We start from the raw sequence: 17749 nt of genomic DNA, 5'->3' as shown, positions 1-17749 counted from the left end.
TCATTAATATCTTGTTTTTATTGATTTCATTATAATCTCCATAGGGGAATGGACAATTTTGTACTCCACTTTATCTTCAGTAGTTGACCTTGGCCTAGCACATAATAGGTGACAATAAATATGTGTTGAATGAATAATTCAGACTGAAGCTATCTACCAAATGTGGCTGTCTTACTATAGCTTTTTGCTTCCAGGAGAGGAGGTAAACCTAAATTCTGAATCATTACAATGTTTCTAAATTACTAAATGAATAAAGGAATAACCCTATGCCAAATAGGTTCTTTGAGAGCCAATTTACCAAATAGGACTTGAGCTAAGAATCAAAGGACAGATTCTAGAGAAAATTAGAAACCTGAACACCAAACAAAGATGGATGACCAGAGAAGTGGTAAAAAGAAAAGTGTCCAGACCCTGTCCTTCAGCCAGTCCACATTTGGAGACTGATACATTAACCATCTGTGAGACAGTGGTGGACAATTATTCATTAAACCCTCAGGTCAATCAGTAACTATAGGAAAACAAATTATAAGAATGCACATTTGCAGTTTTATTTCCTTTCTTCTGCTGACTTTGGATTGCTTTTGTTCTTCTTTTTCTAGTACTTTAAGATGTAATGTTAGGTTGTTTACTTGTGATTTCTCTTGATTCTTGAGATAGGCTTGTAATGATGTAAACTTCCCTCTTACTAGTGCTTTTGCTGCATCCCAGAAGTTTTGATATGTCGTATTGTCATTCTCATTTGTTTCTATGTATCTTTTGATCTCACCTTTTATTTCTTCTTTGACCCAGTCATTTTTTAGTAGTGTGTTTGTGAGTTTCTTTACTTCCTTTTTGCAGTTGATTTCTAATTTCTAGGCATCCTGGTGAGAAAATATGCTTGGTATAAGCGTAAGCTTCTTTTTTTATTGCTTTCAGAGAGGAAAGGAGAGATAGAAACATCAATGATGAGAGAGAATCATTGACTGGTTGCCTCCTGTAAATCCCACACTGGGGGTTCAAGCCCACAACCCAGGCATGTGCCCTTGGCTGGAATCGAACCCAGGACCCTTTAATCCACAGGCTGACACTCTATCCACTGAGCCAAACCATCTAGGGCAAAGATTAAGCTTCTTGAATTTGTTGAGGCTAGTTTTGTGATCTAATATATATGGTCTATCCTTGAGTATGTTTCATGTGCACTGGAGAAGAATGTATAACCTGATGTACTGGAATGAAAGTCTCTATAAATGTCAGTTATGCCCATTTGGTCTAGTGCAGTGGTCGGCAAACTCATTAGTCAACAGAGCCAAATATCAACAGTACAACAATTGAAATTTCTTTTGAGAGCCAAATTTTTTAAACTTAAACTATATAGGTAGGTACATTGTTATTAACTTAATTAGGGTACTCCTAAGCTGGCCTTTGCTAAAATAATAATAAAGCCACCAACACAAAATAATTACAATTCTTAAATTGATGACAAAAATACCTGTAGGATTTGCAGCTGGTTGGAAAAAACACAGGTAACTTTATACTTTTGTCACCCCCGCGCGATTTGCGGACGCGACAAGCACTAACCACTGCACAATGAGACTGCTGACTGACTGGCTCACTCAACTTGTGCATGAAGCGCGCGCCTCCCCTGCGCCTTGTCTCCCATCACCCCCCACTTCTTCTAAAGTCACTTCTTCAAAATAGACTCGCCCAGGCCAAAAACCGACTTCTGCGCATGGGCCACGGAGTTTCAATCGCACTGTACGTGTGCGCCCGCACGTGATATTTTGTGGAAGAGCCACTCTCAAAGGGCCAAAGAGCTGCATGTGGCTCGCGAGCCGCAGTTTGCCGACCACTGGTCTAGTGTGTCATTTAAGGCCGATATTCCTTTATTGATTTTCTGTTTGGATGATGTATCTACAGCTGTTGATGTAGTGTTAAGGTCCCCACCTGTGATTGTATATTGATCTGTTTCTCCCTTAGGTTCTGCGTATACTTGCTTTATATATTTTGGTGCTCCCTGATTGGGTTCACATGTATTAAGAAGTGTTCTGTTTTCTTGATGTAGTGCCCCTTTAGCATTATAAAATGTCCATCTTTGTCTCCTGTTATCTTGAAATCTATTTTGTCAGATATAAGTATGGCTACACATGCTTTTCTGTGGATGTTATTTGCTTGGAGAATCATTTTCTACCCTTTTATTTTGAAAATACCTTTGTCTTTGCAGCTTAGATTTGTCTCTTGAAGGCAGCATATGGTTGGGTTGGTTTGTTTTATTTTTTAATATGTTTTTATTGATTTGAGAGAGAGGAAGAGAGTGACAGAGAGATAGAAACATCAGCTGCCTTCTACATGCCCCCAACAGGGGTCAAAGCTCAACTGCTGCGCAAAAATGGCCTGGCTGGATTTTGTTTTTTGATCCAATCTGCAACTCTGTGCCACTTTATTAGGGTCCATTTACATTTCGGGAAAATCTTTTTTTTTTTTTGGCTTATTCTTTTTGTGTGTGTTTTTTTTAACCCTTTGAGTGCCGGGGAGCGCGATTGCGCTCCTCCTGTCTTTTGCCAAAAGTGCCCGGAGCGCTATCGGCAATTTTTTTTCTACTAGTATTTTATAATACAATCAGCAAACAATATATGTCAAAGATGAAAACAAATGTAGTAAAGGTTCCCTTAAGTTTTTGGATATGTAACTTCATTTACTTGCGATTCATAATTTTTTTTCCTAAACTGCTGTAAAATCAGCAAAAATGCCTTGGCAATTTTAGCATAGTTCCTAGGATATTGGTTGGCACTCAAAGGGTTAATTTATCTTTATTGTTGAAAGTATTACAGATGTCCCCTTTGTAATACTTTGACCCCCATTGACCCCCTCCACCTTGCTCCCTAACCCTCTCCAGGCCTTCCCTGCACTATTGTCTGTCCCTGGGCTATGCATATAAGTTCATTGGTTAGTCCCTTCTCCTCCTCTGCTTCCCTCTGAAACACAGCAGTCTGTTGCATGCTTCAATGTCTCTGGATCTGTTTTTTTAAAATATATATTTTTATTGATTTCAGAGAAGAAGGGAGAGGGAGAAACAAAGATAAGAGAGAATCATTGATTGGCTGTCTCCTGCATGCCCCCACTGGGGTTTGAGCCTGAAATGCCAGCATGTAGCTCTGACCAGGAATTGAACCAAGACCTCCTGGTTCATAGGTCGACGTTCAACCACTGAGCTAGACCAGCTGGGCTCTGGATCTGTTTTGTTCATCGGGGACAGAGAGTTAGAAACATCAATGAGAGAGAAACATCTGGCAGCTGCCTCCTGCACACTCCCTACTGGGATCAAGCCCACAACAAAGGTGCATGCCCTTGACCAGAATCAAACCCGGACTCTTTAGTCCGTGGGCTTCTGCTCTACCCACCGAGCCAAACCGGTTAGGGCAACATCCTCCTTTCTCTTTTGGATGCCTTTAATTTTTCTTCTTGTCTGATCGCTGTGGCTAGGACTTCCAGTACTATGTTGAAGAAGAGTGGTGAAAGTGGACTGTTACGGCCAAAGGTGATCCTGAGTGGCGGGGGTGAAAGGATTGAGAAAAGACAGACAAGAGTATGAAAGCTGGGTCTCGGTGGGACGCTGCTCCCTGATGAGGAGACAGTGCCAGTGCCCACAAGCCGTTTCTTTATTTTATAGCAGATGCCACGAGGCAAAGTAGGGGCGTGATCAAGTTGTTTACAGCATTCTCGTGAGTTTCAACCTCACTCAACTACATGCACCTGAACTCTAGCACAAGGCACATGGGGCCACGTGTTGGGACCATAGGTTCAAGCTTACAACCACAGCCATTGGCTATGATTGTGCTAGGAGGGCCCTGCCCTTCCAGCTGGGACTTGCACGTGGCAATGAGAGGACCCTGTCCTTTCATTAGTCCGAGGCTTGAACCTGGCCAAAACACTATAGCCATGCCCCACAGTGGACAACCCTGTCTTGCTCCTGTTTTTAGGAAAAATGGTTTTAGTTTTTGCCCATTGATTCACTGTAGGTTTGGCATATATGGCCTTTATTATGTTGAGGTATGACCCCTTTATTCCCACTTTACTTAGAATTTGTATAAAAAAATGGATGTTGGACCCGTAACCGGTTTGGCTCAGTGGATGGAGCATCGGCCTGCAGACTAAAAGATCCCAGGTTCGATTCCGGTCAAGGGCATGTGCCTTGGTTGTGGGCACATCCCCAGCGGGAGGTGTGCGGGAGGCAGCTGATCGATGTTTCTCTCTCATCAATGTTTCTGACTCTCTCTCCGTCTCCCTTCCTCTCTGTAAAAAATCAATAAAATATATATATTTTTAAAAATGGATGTTGGATTTTGTCGAATGCTTTTTCTGCATCTATTGATATGATCATGTGATTTGTGTCTTTCAACTTGTTTATGTGGTGTATCACATTTATTTTTTGTTTTTTTTTAAACATATTTTATTGATTTTTTACAGAGAGGAAGAGAGAGAGACAGAGAGTCAGAAACATCGATGAAAGAGAAACATCGATCAGCTGCCTCCTGCACATCCGCCACTGGGGAAGTGCCCGCAACCCAGGTACATGCCCTTGACCGGAATCGAACCCGGGATCCCTCAGTCCGCAGGCCGACGCTCTATCCACTGAGCCAAACCGGTTCCGGCAACATTTATTGATTTACAAATATTATATCATTTTTGCATCAGTGGAATAAATCCCACTTGGTCATGCATATGATCTTTTTAATATATTGCTGGTTCTGATTTGCTAATATTTTGTTGAGGATTTTAGCATCTATTGGCCTGTAATTCTCTTTCTTTGTAGTATTATATATATATATATATATTGTTTTACTGCTTAAAGTATTACAAAGAGTATTACATATGTCTCCTTTTTTTTTTCCCCCTTGACATTCCCCCGGCCTCCCCTACCCCCCAGTGTCTTGTGTCCATTGGTTATGCTTATATGCATGCATACAAGTCCTTCAGTTGATCTCTTACCGCCCCCCCCCCTCCCAACCCTCCCCGGCCTTCCTGCTGTAGTTTGACAGTCTGTTCAATGGTGCTCTGCCTCAGTATCTATTTTTGTTCATCAGTTTATAATGGTCGTTATTATCCATAAATGAGTGAGATCATGTGGTATTTTTTTTTCATTGACTGGCTTATTTCACTTAGCATAATGCTGTCCAGTTCCATCCATGCTGTTGCAAATGGTAAGAATTCCTTACAGCAACATAATATTCCATTGTGTAGATATACCACAGTTTTCTAATCCATTCATCTGCTGATGGGCACTTAGGCTGTTTCCTGATCTTCGCTATGGTAAATTGAATATTTGTTAAAACTCCCCTGTGAATCCATCCAGTCCAGGGATTTTGTTTGCGGAGAGTTTTTTTTTTTTTTTATTACTGCTTCAATTCCACCAGTTGTTATCAGCCTATTCAGGTTTTCTTCTTGATTCAGTATTGGAAGGTTGTATTTTTCTAAGAATTTGTCCATTTTGTCCCAGCTTGTTGGCATATAGTTGTTCATAGTATTTTCTTATAATCCTTTGTATTTCTGTGGTGTCAGTTGTTACTTCATTTCACCTCTTTTGTTTCCGATTCTATTTATTTGGGTCCTTTCTCTGTTTCTAGTCTGGCTAAAGGTTCATCAATGTCATTTACCTTTTCGAAGAACCAGCTCTTAATTTCATTAATCTTTTGTATTTTTTTAAGTCTCTGTGTCATTTACTCTCGGTTCTGATTTTTATTCTTTCCTTCTTTCTACTTGCTCAGGACTTTTCTTGTTGTTCTCTTTCTAATTCTTTAAATTGTCATGTTAGATAGTTAGACATTTTTCTTGGTTTTGTGGGGTGTGGGGTTTTTTTAATCCTCACTCTAGGATATTTTTTTTCCCATTGGTTTTTTTAGAGAGAGTGGAGGAGAGGGAGTGAGGGGGAGAGAAGTGAGGGGGAGAGAAACACCTATGTGAAAGAGATGCATGGATTGGTTGCCTCCCACACTTGCCTCTACTAAGGGCTGGGGATTGGGTCTGCAACTGAGGTATATGTTCATGACCTGGAATCGAACCCATGACTCTCTGACCAGCTCCAGTCTACAGGCTCCAATTTTCTGGGCAGCCAGAAGCCCTGATGCCTTTCATGGCTGGATGTTATATGGGCCACTGGTCTCGACTCTGGTGGTCCCAGATGTGGAGCCCAGCCTGGGTTCTAGACCTTGATCTTCTCAGGGAAATAACCCTCCTGTAGCCAAAAAATCCCTCCTCACACTTGCCCTTCCTATCATTCTTCAGGTGTTTTCTGTCCTTCCTTGATATAACTCTCCTCCTCAGCTGGACCTCAGATAGTAATTCCAGGTGAATGTTCCCCAATTTATTTTTATTTTCAGTCTGGCCCTGGGAGTGTTAGGGGCAGAAATATTAATCATGCTCTATTAACTGTGATTGTTCTGTACTTATTAGAGAAAGCATATTCTAACCTGGCTGAGAGTTGTGCACCTGGGGGCAAAGGAGTTAACCTGGAATGTGATCCATTCTCCTTATCTGAGAATTGCCTATTATCATGGAAAGATTAACAACCTTGTTGCTGAATCAATAGAGTCTCAGAGACACTGGCCGTTTGCAGCCCCTCAGATAGTTCTTGTAGAGCTCTTTTTTTTTTTTTTTTTTATGTTCAGGTCTCTCTCTTCTTTCTGCATCATTTCTAGATTTCTATTTTTGATGTCGCTAATCCTTTTCTCCATCTAGTCAGCTCTGTTTTCTATACTCAGTAGTTCACTTCTAATCTCTTGCATTCTTCATTTCCAGGATTTCTGATTGGTTCTTTTGTAAAATTTCAATGTCTTTGGTAAAGTACTCACTTTGGTAAAGCACTCTAGTGCATTGAATTGTCTCTCTGTATTTTCTCACATCTAGTTGAGTATTTCAGAACTGTTACTTATATCACACATTTCCATGTGTTCCAGCTTGCTTTCTGGAGACTTTTCATTTTCTTTCTGAGTTTCCTCATTACTGTGGCTATTCATGGTATTTGCTAGTCTCCTCTGTCTAAGCATCTATTGTATTCTGGACCTTTCTCTAGCAGCTTTCTCTGAAGAGATTTTTCTACTACTTTCCAGTAGGTGGTGCTGAATCACAAGATTTTTATCTCTATGACCTCCCAGAGCTGACCTCCACCTCTTTCCTCAGTACAGCAGCACTGCTTGGGGGTAAGATTTGTTTTGCTCTTACCATAATGGTAACACTGGACCTCTACGGGGTCTCCCCACCTAGGGATCAATCACAGAGGGAAACAGCGATTCTACTGTAATAGCTCTCGGGTTACAGATAACATGCTACTTGACCCCACACCAGTGGCAACTGGAGGTGAGTTTTGGGAGTCCAAGGGACAGCAGGGCTCTGTGGCCTGGTTTATTTGTCTGAAACGCCACCACCTGAAAGTGGACAGCCTTGGCAGAACCCCTATGCTGTGCTTTTGCCCAGGAGTCTCTGCTGGGTCAGCCACTATTCGCACCACTCATCCTGACGGAAAACCCACAGGACTCTGCTCCTCCTGGCCGAAGGAAGCGTCTTCTACCACTGGCTTCCTCCGCTCTTCGGCCAAGCTGGTTGCCAGCTCCCAACTGCAGGGCTGTGTCCATGGTCTCGCCTCCTTTCTCACCTCCCCTTTTATTCCTGGTTGTCCACCTTTAGGTGCTTCAGTGCACGGGTCTCTCAGGTATGCTTCTGTGTTAAGCAAGGAATCCTTTGTTGAGTTATCCTTTGTTGATCAACTTGTTAAAGTTTCAGTTGGAGTGGCCAAGGGGATCTCTCATACCACCATTCCTCTCCTGTTGCTGCTTTAAAGATATAGGAGGCTGCATAAGAAGGAGTCCAGGCAGCTTCTAGGAACAGAGAGCAGTCCCCAGCTTACAGCAAGGAAACAGGACCTCAGACCCATTGCCACAAGGAACTGGATTCTGCCAATAACCTGAGTAAGTTTAAAAGCAGGTTCTTCCCCAGAGCTTCCAGAAAAAAGCCCAGCCCAGTGGACACATTGACTTCAGCCCTGTGAGACCCTAAGTAGAAAACCCAGCCAACCCCAGACTTCTGAGGGCCCACCCCCCTGCATGAATCTGTGCATTGGGCCTCTAGTCTAAATAACAAAAATTATAACAAAAATTTCTGGAGGATACCAAGGGAGAGACCGACAGCAATGCAATCATAGCAGGGGACTTTAATACCCCACTGACATCACTGGATAAATCTTCTAGACAAAAAATCAATAAGAAAACAGCAATCCTAAATGACACTCTAGAACAGATGGAACTAATTGATACCTTCAGAACATTCCACCCCAAAGCTATGGGATATACATTCTTCTCAAGTGCACATGGGACATTTTCAAAGATAGACCACATGCTAGGACACAAGCTAAGTCTCTACAAAGTCAAGAAGATTGAAATAATATCAAGCATCTTCTCAGACCATAATGGCATGAAATTAGAAATCAGCTACAATAAAAACCCTCATAAATCAAATACATCGAGGCTAAATAGCATGCTACTGAACAATGAATGGGTTATCAAAGAGATCAAAGAAGAAATAGTCCTAGCTGGTTTGGCTCAGTGGATAGAGTGTCAGCCTGCGGACTGAAGGGTCCCAGGTTCCATTCCAGTCCAGGGCACATGCCCAGGTTGTGAGCTCGATTCCCAGTGGGGGGCATGCAAGAGGCAGCTAATCAATGATGTTTCTATCTCTCTCTCTCTCTCCCTTCTTCTCTGAAATCAACTTAAAAATTTTTTTTAAACATGTATTTTTTAAAAAAAGAAATAAAAAACATTCTGGAAACAAATGAAAATGAACACACAATAATCAAAAAACCTATGGGACACAGTGAAAGAAGTCCTGAGAGGTCTGCCTCAAAAAGAAAAACTGGAAATAATTTATCTAACACTACAACTTACAGAATTAGAAAGAGGACAAGAAAAGCCCAGAACAAGTAGAAGGAAGGAAATACTAAAGATCAAAGTGGAAATACATGACATAGAGACCAAAAAAAACCAAAAAAAAAACCAAAAGATCAATAAAACCAAACGCTGGTTCTTAGAAAGGATAAACAAGATTGATGAACTTGTAGCCAGGCTCACCAGGAAACAAAAAGAGAGGACCCAGCCCTAACTGGTTTGGCTCAGTAGATAGAGCATCAGCCTGCGGACTGAGGGATCCCAGGTTCCATTCCGGTCAAGGGCATGTGACTTGGTTGCGGACACATCCCCAGTAGGAGGTGTGCAGGAGGCAGCTGATAGATGTTTCTCTCTCATGGATGTTTCTAACTCTCTATCCCTCTCCCTTCCTCTCTGTAAGAAATCAATAAAAAAAAATTTTTTTTTAAAAAAAGAGAGCACCCAAATAAACAAAATCAGAAACAAAAGAGGTTAACAACTGATCCCACAGAAATGCAAAGGATTATAATAAAATATGATGAATAACTTTATTCCAACAAATGGGACAACCTGGACTAAATGGACATATTCCTAGATAAATACAACCTTCCAAAACTCAATCAGGAAGAATAAAAAAACCAAATAGTCCAGTAACTACAGATGAAATTGAAGCAGTAATAATAATAATAATAGAAATAAAAAAATAAAAAAACTCCCAGCAAACAAAAGCCCTGGTCCAGATAGATTCCCAGAGGAGTTTTACCAAATATTCAAAGAAGAACTAACACCTCTATTCCTCAAACTATTGAAAAAATTCAAGAGAAAGGAATACTTCCAAACTCTTTGTATAAGGCCAGCATTACCCTAATTCCAAAACCAGATAAAAACATGACAAAAGAAAGAGAACTACAGGCCAATTTCACTGATCAACAAATTTTTAGCAAACCAGATCCAGCAATACACTAAACAGATCACACATCATGACCAAGTGGTATTTATTCCAGAAATACAGGATGGTACAATATTTTCAAATCAATCAATATGATACAGCACATAGCAGATTGCAAGAAAAAATCACATGATCATATCAATCGATGCAGAAAAATATTCAACAAAATCCAACACCGTTTCTTGATAAAACCCTCAGCAAAGTGGGAATAGAGGGAACATACCTCAACATAATAAAGGCCATATATGATAAACCTACAACCAATATCATACTCAATGGGCAAAAACTAAAACCATTTGCTCTAAGAACAGGAACAAGAAAGGGATGCCCACTTTCACCACTCTTGTTCAACATAGTTCTGGAAGTCCTGGCCATGGTGATCAAACAAGAAGAAGAAATAAAATGCATCCAAATTGGAAAGGAGGAAGTAAAACTCATTATTCTCAGATGACACAATACTGAACATAGAAAATCCTAAAGACTGCGTCAAAAAAAACTACTAGATTTAATAAGTGAATTTGGCAATGTATCAGAATACAAATTTAACACCCAAAAATCCATAGCATTTTTTAAAATATATTTTATTGATTTTTTTTACAGAGAGGAAGGAAGAGGGACAGAGAGTCAGAAACATCAATGAAAGAGAAACATCGATCAGCTGCCTCCTGCACACCCCCTACTGGGGATGTGCCCGCAACCAAGGTACATGCCCTTGACCAGAATCGAACCTGGGACCCTTCAGTCCGCAAGCCGACGCTCTATCCACTGAGCCAAACCGGTTTCGGCAACAAAATATTTTTATAGCATCTCAATGTCTCTCCATATAAAATATTAATTACAAAAGGAAAAAGAGGAACTTTAATCATGGAGAAAACACAGACACCACTTTAACCAAATGATCAAAGTTAACATCACTCATGAGGAAATTTGACATCATATGCCTCCTGGCATGATGCACCAAGGAAAAAAAATGACATCGCTTCTGAAATTTTTCTGCCAGAAATATGTATACTCAAAAATGTCAAAGTTATAGAAGACAAAGACTGTAGAATATTGCCTTAAAGGAAAATAAAGAGACGACAATTTTATAAACAATGTGTGATCTGGACCAGACCAGAAAAATAATTCTTTATTTTATTTTGACATAAAGTACATTTTGGGGACATTTGAAAAAATAGGAATATGAGCTGTAAATTAGATAATAGTATATCAATGTTAATTTTTAGATTTTGATAATTATACTATGGTTATGTAGGAGAATATACTTGTATTTATGAAATACACACTAAAATACTTAGGCATAATGGGACATTAGGTCAGCAAGTCACTCTCACATGGTTCACAGAAAATGGTAACAATATGGATACAGAGAGATAAGGAATGACAAAGTACCCTGGCCAGTGTGGTTCTGTTGATTGGGTGTCATCCCATGCCCTGAAAGTTTGCCAGTTCAATTTCCAGTCAGGGTATATACCTAGGTTTCCAGCTCCATCCCAGATAGGGGGTGTGGAGAAAGTAGCCCATCAGTTCTTCACTCTCACATCAATGTTCTCTCTCTCTCTCTCTCTCTCTCTCTCTCTCTCTCTCTCTCTCTCTCTCTCTCTCTCCCTCCCTCTCCATTCCTTTCTCACTCTCCCTCTAAAAAAAAAAAAAAGAAAAGAATGGTAAAGCAAATGTGGTAAAATGGTAACATTTCTGGAGTCTGGAGGCAGAGTTTGAAGAATTCTTTGCAACTTTTCTATAAAACTGAAATTACAAAATAACTTTTTAATTATATAAACTTAAACACATAAAATGGAAAATTATGGCTAGTAGGATAAAGAACAAAAGCATGAAAAGAAGGGCAGGTCAGTCAGTGGCTCTTGGATACAGGCTTCCTACTTCATGCTTGTGCCAAGGTTCTTGTAATCTGTAACAATTTCTAAGGATCACTGCTTTTGCGAGTAAGTGCAATTGTCTCATATTTATTGTGCAATGGATAATGTCACTTTAGCTGGGTAACATGAATCCAAAGATCAGTCCTTTAGAGTTTGACTGCTATGATAAGGTCCTTTTTGTCTTCTTTTTCTTCTTAATAAGGTCTAAGTTTTTCTCATATTGCCAAAATACCCAATCACCTGGTCTCAGGTCATTTAGAAGCCAGATAGGTGGCTGGCAAGGGAATGTGGCCTATGCCTATTGGTGATAAGACTGAGTATACTGGGTTAAGACTTTACAACATTTTGTCAACTCAGCCTATAAGAGGTTGAATCAAGTATAGGTGGAGAGATTCCTAGTCACATGGGCCTGCCTACCTGCCCTGCCAGTGACCAATTCATAGCAAGACAACTTATGAGTTCCTGAAGGGGAAGAACACAAAGTTTTAAGAGCCAAGCGTAGTACTTAAGGCCATGGGAACTCAAATGTGTCTGATGATTTTAGCTAATTGGTTTTAATATTCCTCTTGTTCTCTCCACTTTTCTAGGTAATTGAGAGGATTAAGGGCAGTAAGACTTCTACATAAGGGGCAACACTTTACATAGTTCAAGGATAATTACCTCAGTAAAATGTTCCTCTATTATTAAACAACTAAGTTGGAATATCCTACAAAGAGAATGTGATCATAGATAGTAAGAGTGCGGGGGAGTTTCCCCCATTGGACAAGATGGTGCAGAGAGGGTTCTTACACTGAGTGCTAGAAAGATGAATGGATAAGGCCTGAACCCGCAAAAAGCTAGCAAGATAATTGGATAGAAAAAAAACACCTCTCCTCTCTATCCCTCTAAGACCCCCTGGACTTGAGCAGGAAGGGAATGATCTTTGAGACAGAGTGAGATGAGACTGGTCTTTGAGATGGGAGTCCACCATTCTCCCAGGTTGTGTGGCTCCTAAATAAAACCTCTTTCCTTTTGCACCAGCACCTGCCTCACCAGTTTGGCTTTCTTTGTAGTGGGCAGCTGAACCTCTGTTTTTTTGTTGGGTTACAGTTTTTGGTGACTCTGGTGGGACAGTGTGGACCTTGGTAAGTCATGGAGGGCTCAGGCTGGGGTCCCGCTGCCTGTGGCAGGCCATCCGTGGGAGAGCAGGACTGTGGGGATTTCCCACCAGCTGCTGAGAGCTTTTCTTGGGGAATTTCCCTGCACTCCTTCTCAAGGCATCAGCCACCTGAAATGCTTGGCTGGTGAAAGGTAATGGGTTTCTGGGAAGCAGATGGACTCCAAGACTAGGTAAGTCAAACTGGGGTGGACACCAGGGGTCCTCCATCCTGCTGCCTGGACTTTGTGCCACTTGGGCTTACTTCAGTCTAGTTAGGACCATTTGCATTACCAGTTGCTCGGTTATCCCTGCTGTTTAGGCTTCGTGCCATTTGGGTCTGGTCAGGACTGCTTGCGGTATCCATTGGAAGGAGCTAAGACGTTAGGACTTGCTTGTGAGCACTCATTTGGAATAATGGAATTATGGATCCAATTTTTGTTCATATGTTCCTACTTTGTCTGGGGTCTTGCTATGGTTATGGTTTGGGGTTTATACTTTCATGCATTAGGGGTTATTGTGTTTCTACTTCTAAAGGGAGCCCACTGTGCTGAATTTTAGCAGATTGGTCCATGTACAGCTGGGATCCAGTGACTAAGAAGGAACTGGTTTTCTAGTGTAACACTGCTTGGCCTGTGTATACTTTAGACTATGTGGGAAAATTACTACACCATCATACAATTGGAATTGTTTTGCCAATGGTGAGAGAAATGGGACAAAGCCCCTTATGTCCAAGCCTTTATGTCCTTACATAATAAGAATTCTGCAAAGAAAGGGAACAATTAATGACGCAGAGAAGGGAACTGGCTTCAAAACCCCTCCCTGATAGTAAGACACAGGACGAAAAGGAAAATGAGAAAATGAGTCTCTTTAATGCCCTGAACCCAGGGAACCCAGGATTATCAGCAGGAAGATTTTCCCTGCCACCACCTCCACTGCGAGATATCCCTGAGATAGGGCCAGAGGGGGGACAACCCCACCCCATGTGATGAAGGAATGGTCTCCCCCTTCAAGACCCAGCAGAGCATCCAATTTGGTCAGGGAGCATCCCTATCCAGAACAGGACAATTCCCTTTGAGGCAATACCCTACAGGTGGAATAAACCTAGAAACCAGCCCGCTGGCCACTACTGAGCCCGCACTCCATTTTCCACTTCAAATTTACTGATTGGAAGAATTCCAACCCCTCATATAGGGAGGATCCTCAGAAATGGTAGATCTTATTACCTTTATTTTTGCCTTTCACCATGCAAACTGGACAGATGTACAGGCTCTCCTTAATAACCTGCTAATGACAGATGTAAGGCAGCTAGTTATAGATAAGGTTGATGAAGAGGCTGGTTGCCTCCATCAAGAGATTCCCAATGGGACCCCCAACCTATCTGGGGCAATTCCCTTGACAGAGCCCAACTGGGACCCGAATAGCAGAGACCTAGTGCATATTGGAAGAACTTAAGAAGGAGTGCCTGAACAAGAGCCTGAATATGATAAGGCCATTCAACAGAAACAAAGCCAAGATCCTTTAGAAAGGATCTATTAGGCCTATCAAAAGCACACTGATGCTGACCCACAGGAACCAGAAAATTTCCAGATGGTAGACATGACTTTTATTGGGCAAAGTGTCCTGGATATCAGAGGAAGCTCCAACATTTAGAGGGGCTGTTAGGAATAAATCCCTCCCAGCTGGTGGACATAGCCTTGAAAGTTTACCATGCCCGGGAAACAAGGAAATTAAAGCAGGCTGCCATTTTCTTAGAAACAGTGCAGGGAAACCAGAAGGAGAGGTGGGACCTAAAAGAAAAGGGAAAGACCCACTCACTGAGGACCAGTCAATGCACATATTGCAAAGAAGGCCTTTGGACAAAGGACTTCCTGGAACTCAAAAATAAAAATAAAAATGATAGAAACCCTTGTGGAGAAATATGAGAAAGAAATGATGAATCTAGAGGCCAAGGGGCTCCCCTAGACACTTCCAACCTATTACTATTTCCCCACAGGAGCCCTGGGTACAATTGACAAGTGGAAAACAATTGACTTCCTCGTGTATATGGGAGCTAGCTACACATTCGGCGCTAAATATAAAACTACCAAGAAAAGTTCAGCTGCAGTGATGGTTACTGGAGTGACTGGACAATACAAAAAATAGGCGTTCCTTCAACCTCTAGAATACCAGTTTAGGGATCAAAAACTTACGCATAGTTTTCTCTACATGCCAGACTGCCCCATTCCATTGTTGGCCTGAGATTTACTTTGTAAATGACATTCACAAGTAACCTCTTACCCTGAGAAGCAGCAGCTATGCTCAGGAGCCCCGCGGGAACATGCTCTCCAGCTCCAGGTGCTCCTGACTTGCTCTGAAGAGCCCGGAGGTGAACTCTTCCCACCTGAGATCTACAAACAGGTTGATTGAGCTGTTTGGGCTGATGGAACCCTGGGTATGGTGGATAACATCCAGCCCATAAAAATTAACCTAAAGAAGAGGCATATATCCCACAGAAGAAACAATACCTCCTTAAAAAGGAAACTTTAAAGGGAATTCAACCAGTATTGCAGAAATTCTTAAAATCAGGATTAATTCAGCCATGCCAGTCTCCCTATAACATGCCTATTTTTCTGGTCAAAAAGTATCACTCTGATGACTAACCTCGGCACAAAAGGCTGAACTCATAGACCTCACCAGGGTCTTAGAATTATCCCAGGGAAAGAATGTTGACTTCAACACTGAGTCTAAATATGCCTTCATGGTAATCTAGGCCATGGGGCAATATGGAAAGAAAAAGGGTCTTAACCTCAGGGAATTAGGACATCAAAACATACAAATGAGCCTTTCCTGTGGGAGCTGCTGGGTTGAGAGGAGTGTAGCCTTCTCAACGCCCCCGCCCCGCCCTCCCCCTCCCACCCCTCCCCCGCACCCCCTGCCATGGCATGTGCTCGTCCACTGATATCTGTGTACTCTGACAAGGATAAACATCTGGCAAAAATAAAAAATGTCACTTTGCCTACTGTGTTCAAGTCTCCCAGCTGACCAGATACTGTGAACTTTGTTCACACCAACTTGTGCAAAAACAATAGACAGCCCTATGATATCAGTGAATTGGCAAGTCATCAAACCAGTGCTGAGTCTGGGGTGCTGGCAGAGCTGTGGCTTGAATTCCTAGAGTCCAAGGTGGTGGAACTAATCGTTCTGGCCAGGGTGCTTTTGGAAATATGTGTCATGGGGCCGCATGTTTGCACCAACCAAAACCTGGCGCCATTGGAACCCAGAGTGAACACAACACAGAAACATCATGCCATCTGCTCTGCTCTAGCTGCCTCAGCCTTACCAGCACTGGTAAAGTCTAAAGGTCACACCGTATTGAGGAAGTACCTGAACTTCCTTTGGTGGTTGGAGATAAAGTTGAAGGCTACAAGAAACCCAAGGAGGCTGTTTTGCTTCTTAAGAAACTCAAAACCTGGAATGAGAAAAAAAGGTCTGTGCTTCTCAGCAAATGAGAACTGGCAAGGGCAAAATGAGAAACCGTCGTAGTATCCAGCGCAGGGCACCTCGCATCATCTACCATGAGACAATGGTATCATCAAAGCCTTCAGAAACATCCCTGGAAGTACTCTGCTTAATGTAAGCAAACTGAACATTTTGAAACTTGCTCCTGGAGGGAATGTGGGCCGTTTCTGCATTTGGACTGAAAGTGCTTTCCACAAGTTAGATGAGCTGTATGGACCTTGGTATAGAGCTGCCTCCCCGAAGAGTAACTGCAACCTCCCCATGCACGCGATGCTCAATACAACCCTTAGCAAAATCTTGAAAAGCCCAGAGATCCAAAGAGCCCTCCGAGTACTACGCAAGAAGATTCACAGTAGAGTCCTGAAGAAGAATCCACTGAAAATCTTGAGGATCATGTTGAAGCTAAACTCATATGCAAAGACCACGCGCCGGAACACCGTTCTTCGCCAGGCCAAGAACCGCAAGCTCCGGGTGGATAAAGCAGCAGCACTAGAAGCCAAATCAGATGAGAAGGGGGTTCCAGGCAAGAAGCCTGTGGTCGGGAAGAAAGGACAGAAGACTATGGGCCTTAAGAAGCAGAATCCGCCTTTGGTGGGAAAAAGGCTGCAGCTACCAAGAAACCAGAGAAGAAGCCCGAAGAAAAGAAACCCACCACAGAAGAAAGAAGCCTGTGACGTAAACTTAAATTTGTTTATTCCATAAAGTCAAATCACTTTGGACAGCTAAGTTTTGAATAAAAATATGATTAAAGGCAAAAAAATAACACGCAAATTAGATTTTTAAATTGTTAGAAGCAGTGAATCTACTGAACCAGATTGCCATAGTGCACTGCCCAGGACACCAGAAGAAAGGTTTCCAACAAGCCAGGGACACCAAACTGCCCATAAAGCAGCAAGGCAGGCTTCCTGAGGGCTGCCACTTCTTGGATCTTTAATTTCCCACCTGAACTTATCAGAATTTAAAACCCAATACACAGAACCAGATGAGGACAGGGCCAGTGAATGGGGATTCTCTAACACTGACCCTAATTGTGTATGGAAGATCAATACTCATACTACGATCTTACTTTCTGAAGCTCTAGTATATCCCATTCTCAAACACCTACATGAAGGGACCCTTATAGAAGGGATGCTTTAATGACCTCATTAGACCACATTTGAAGGGCCCTCATTTACAAAGAACCATTCAGAAGATTATCCAAGCCTGGCCAGTGGTTGAGCATCAACCTATAAACCAGGAGGTGACAATTCGATTCTCAGTCAGGGCACAGGCCCGGGTTGCAGGCTCGATCCCCAAGGGAGGCGTGCAGGAGGCAGTTGATCAATTATTCTCTTTCATCATTGATGTTTCTATCTCTCTTTATCCCTCTCTCTTCCTCTCTGAAATCAATAAAAATATT

General features: G+C 42.0%; 1 pseudogene; it reads left to right on the top strand.

The window, feature by feature from the left end:
• The first annotated feature begins 16190 nt into the window (after positions 1-16190).
• Positions 16191-17052, top strand: LOC132231742 (large ribosomal subunit protein uL4-like; annotated as a pseudogene).
• The last annotated feature ends 697 nt before the right edge of the window (positions 17053-17749 follow it).

The sequence above is a fragment of the Myotis daubentonii genome, chromosome 1 (assembly GCF_963259705.1).
Source record: "Myotis daubentonii chromosome 1, mMyoDau2.1, whole genome shotgun sequence".
NCBI classification, from domain to species: domain Eukaryota; kingdom Metazoa; phylum Chordata; class Mammalia; order Chiroptera; family Vespertilionidae; genus Myotis; species Myotis daubentonii.
This window is presented reverse-complemented; position numbering and strand designations above follow the sequence as displayed.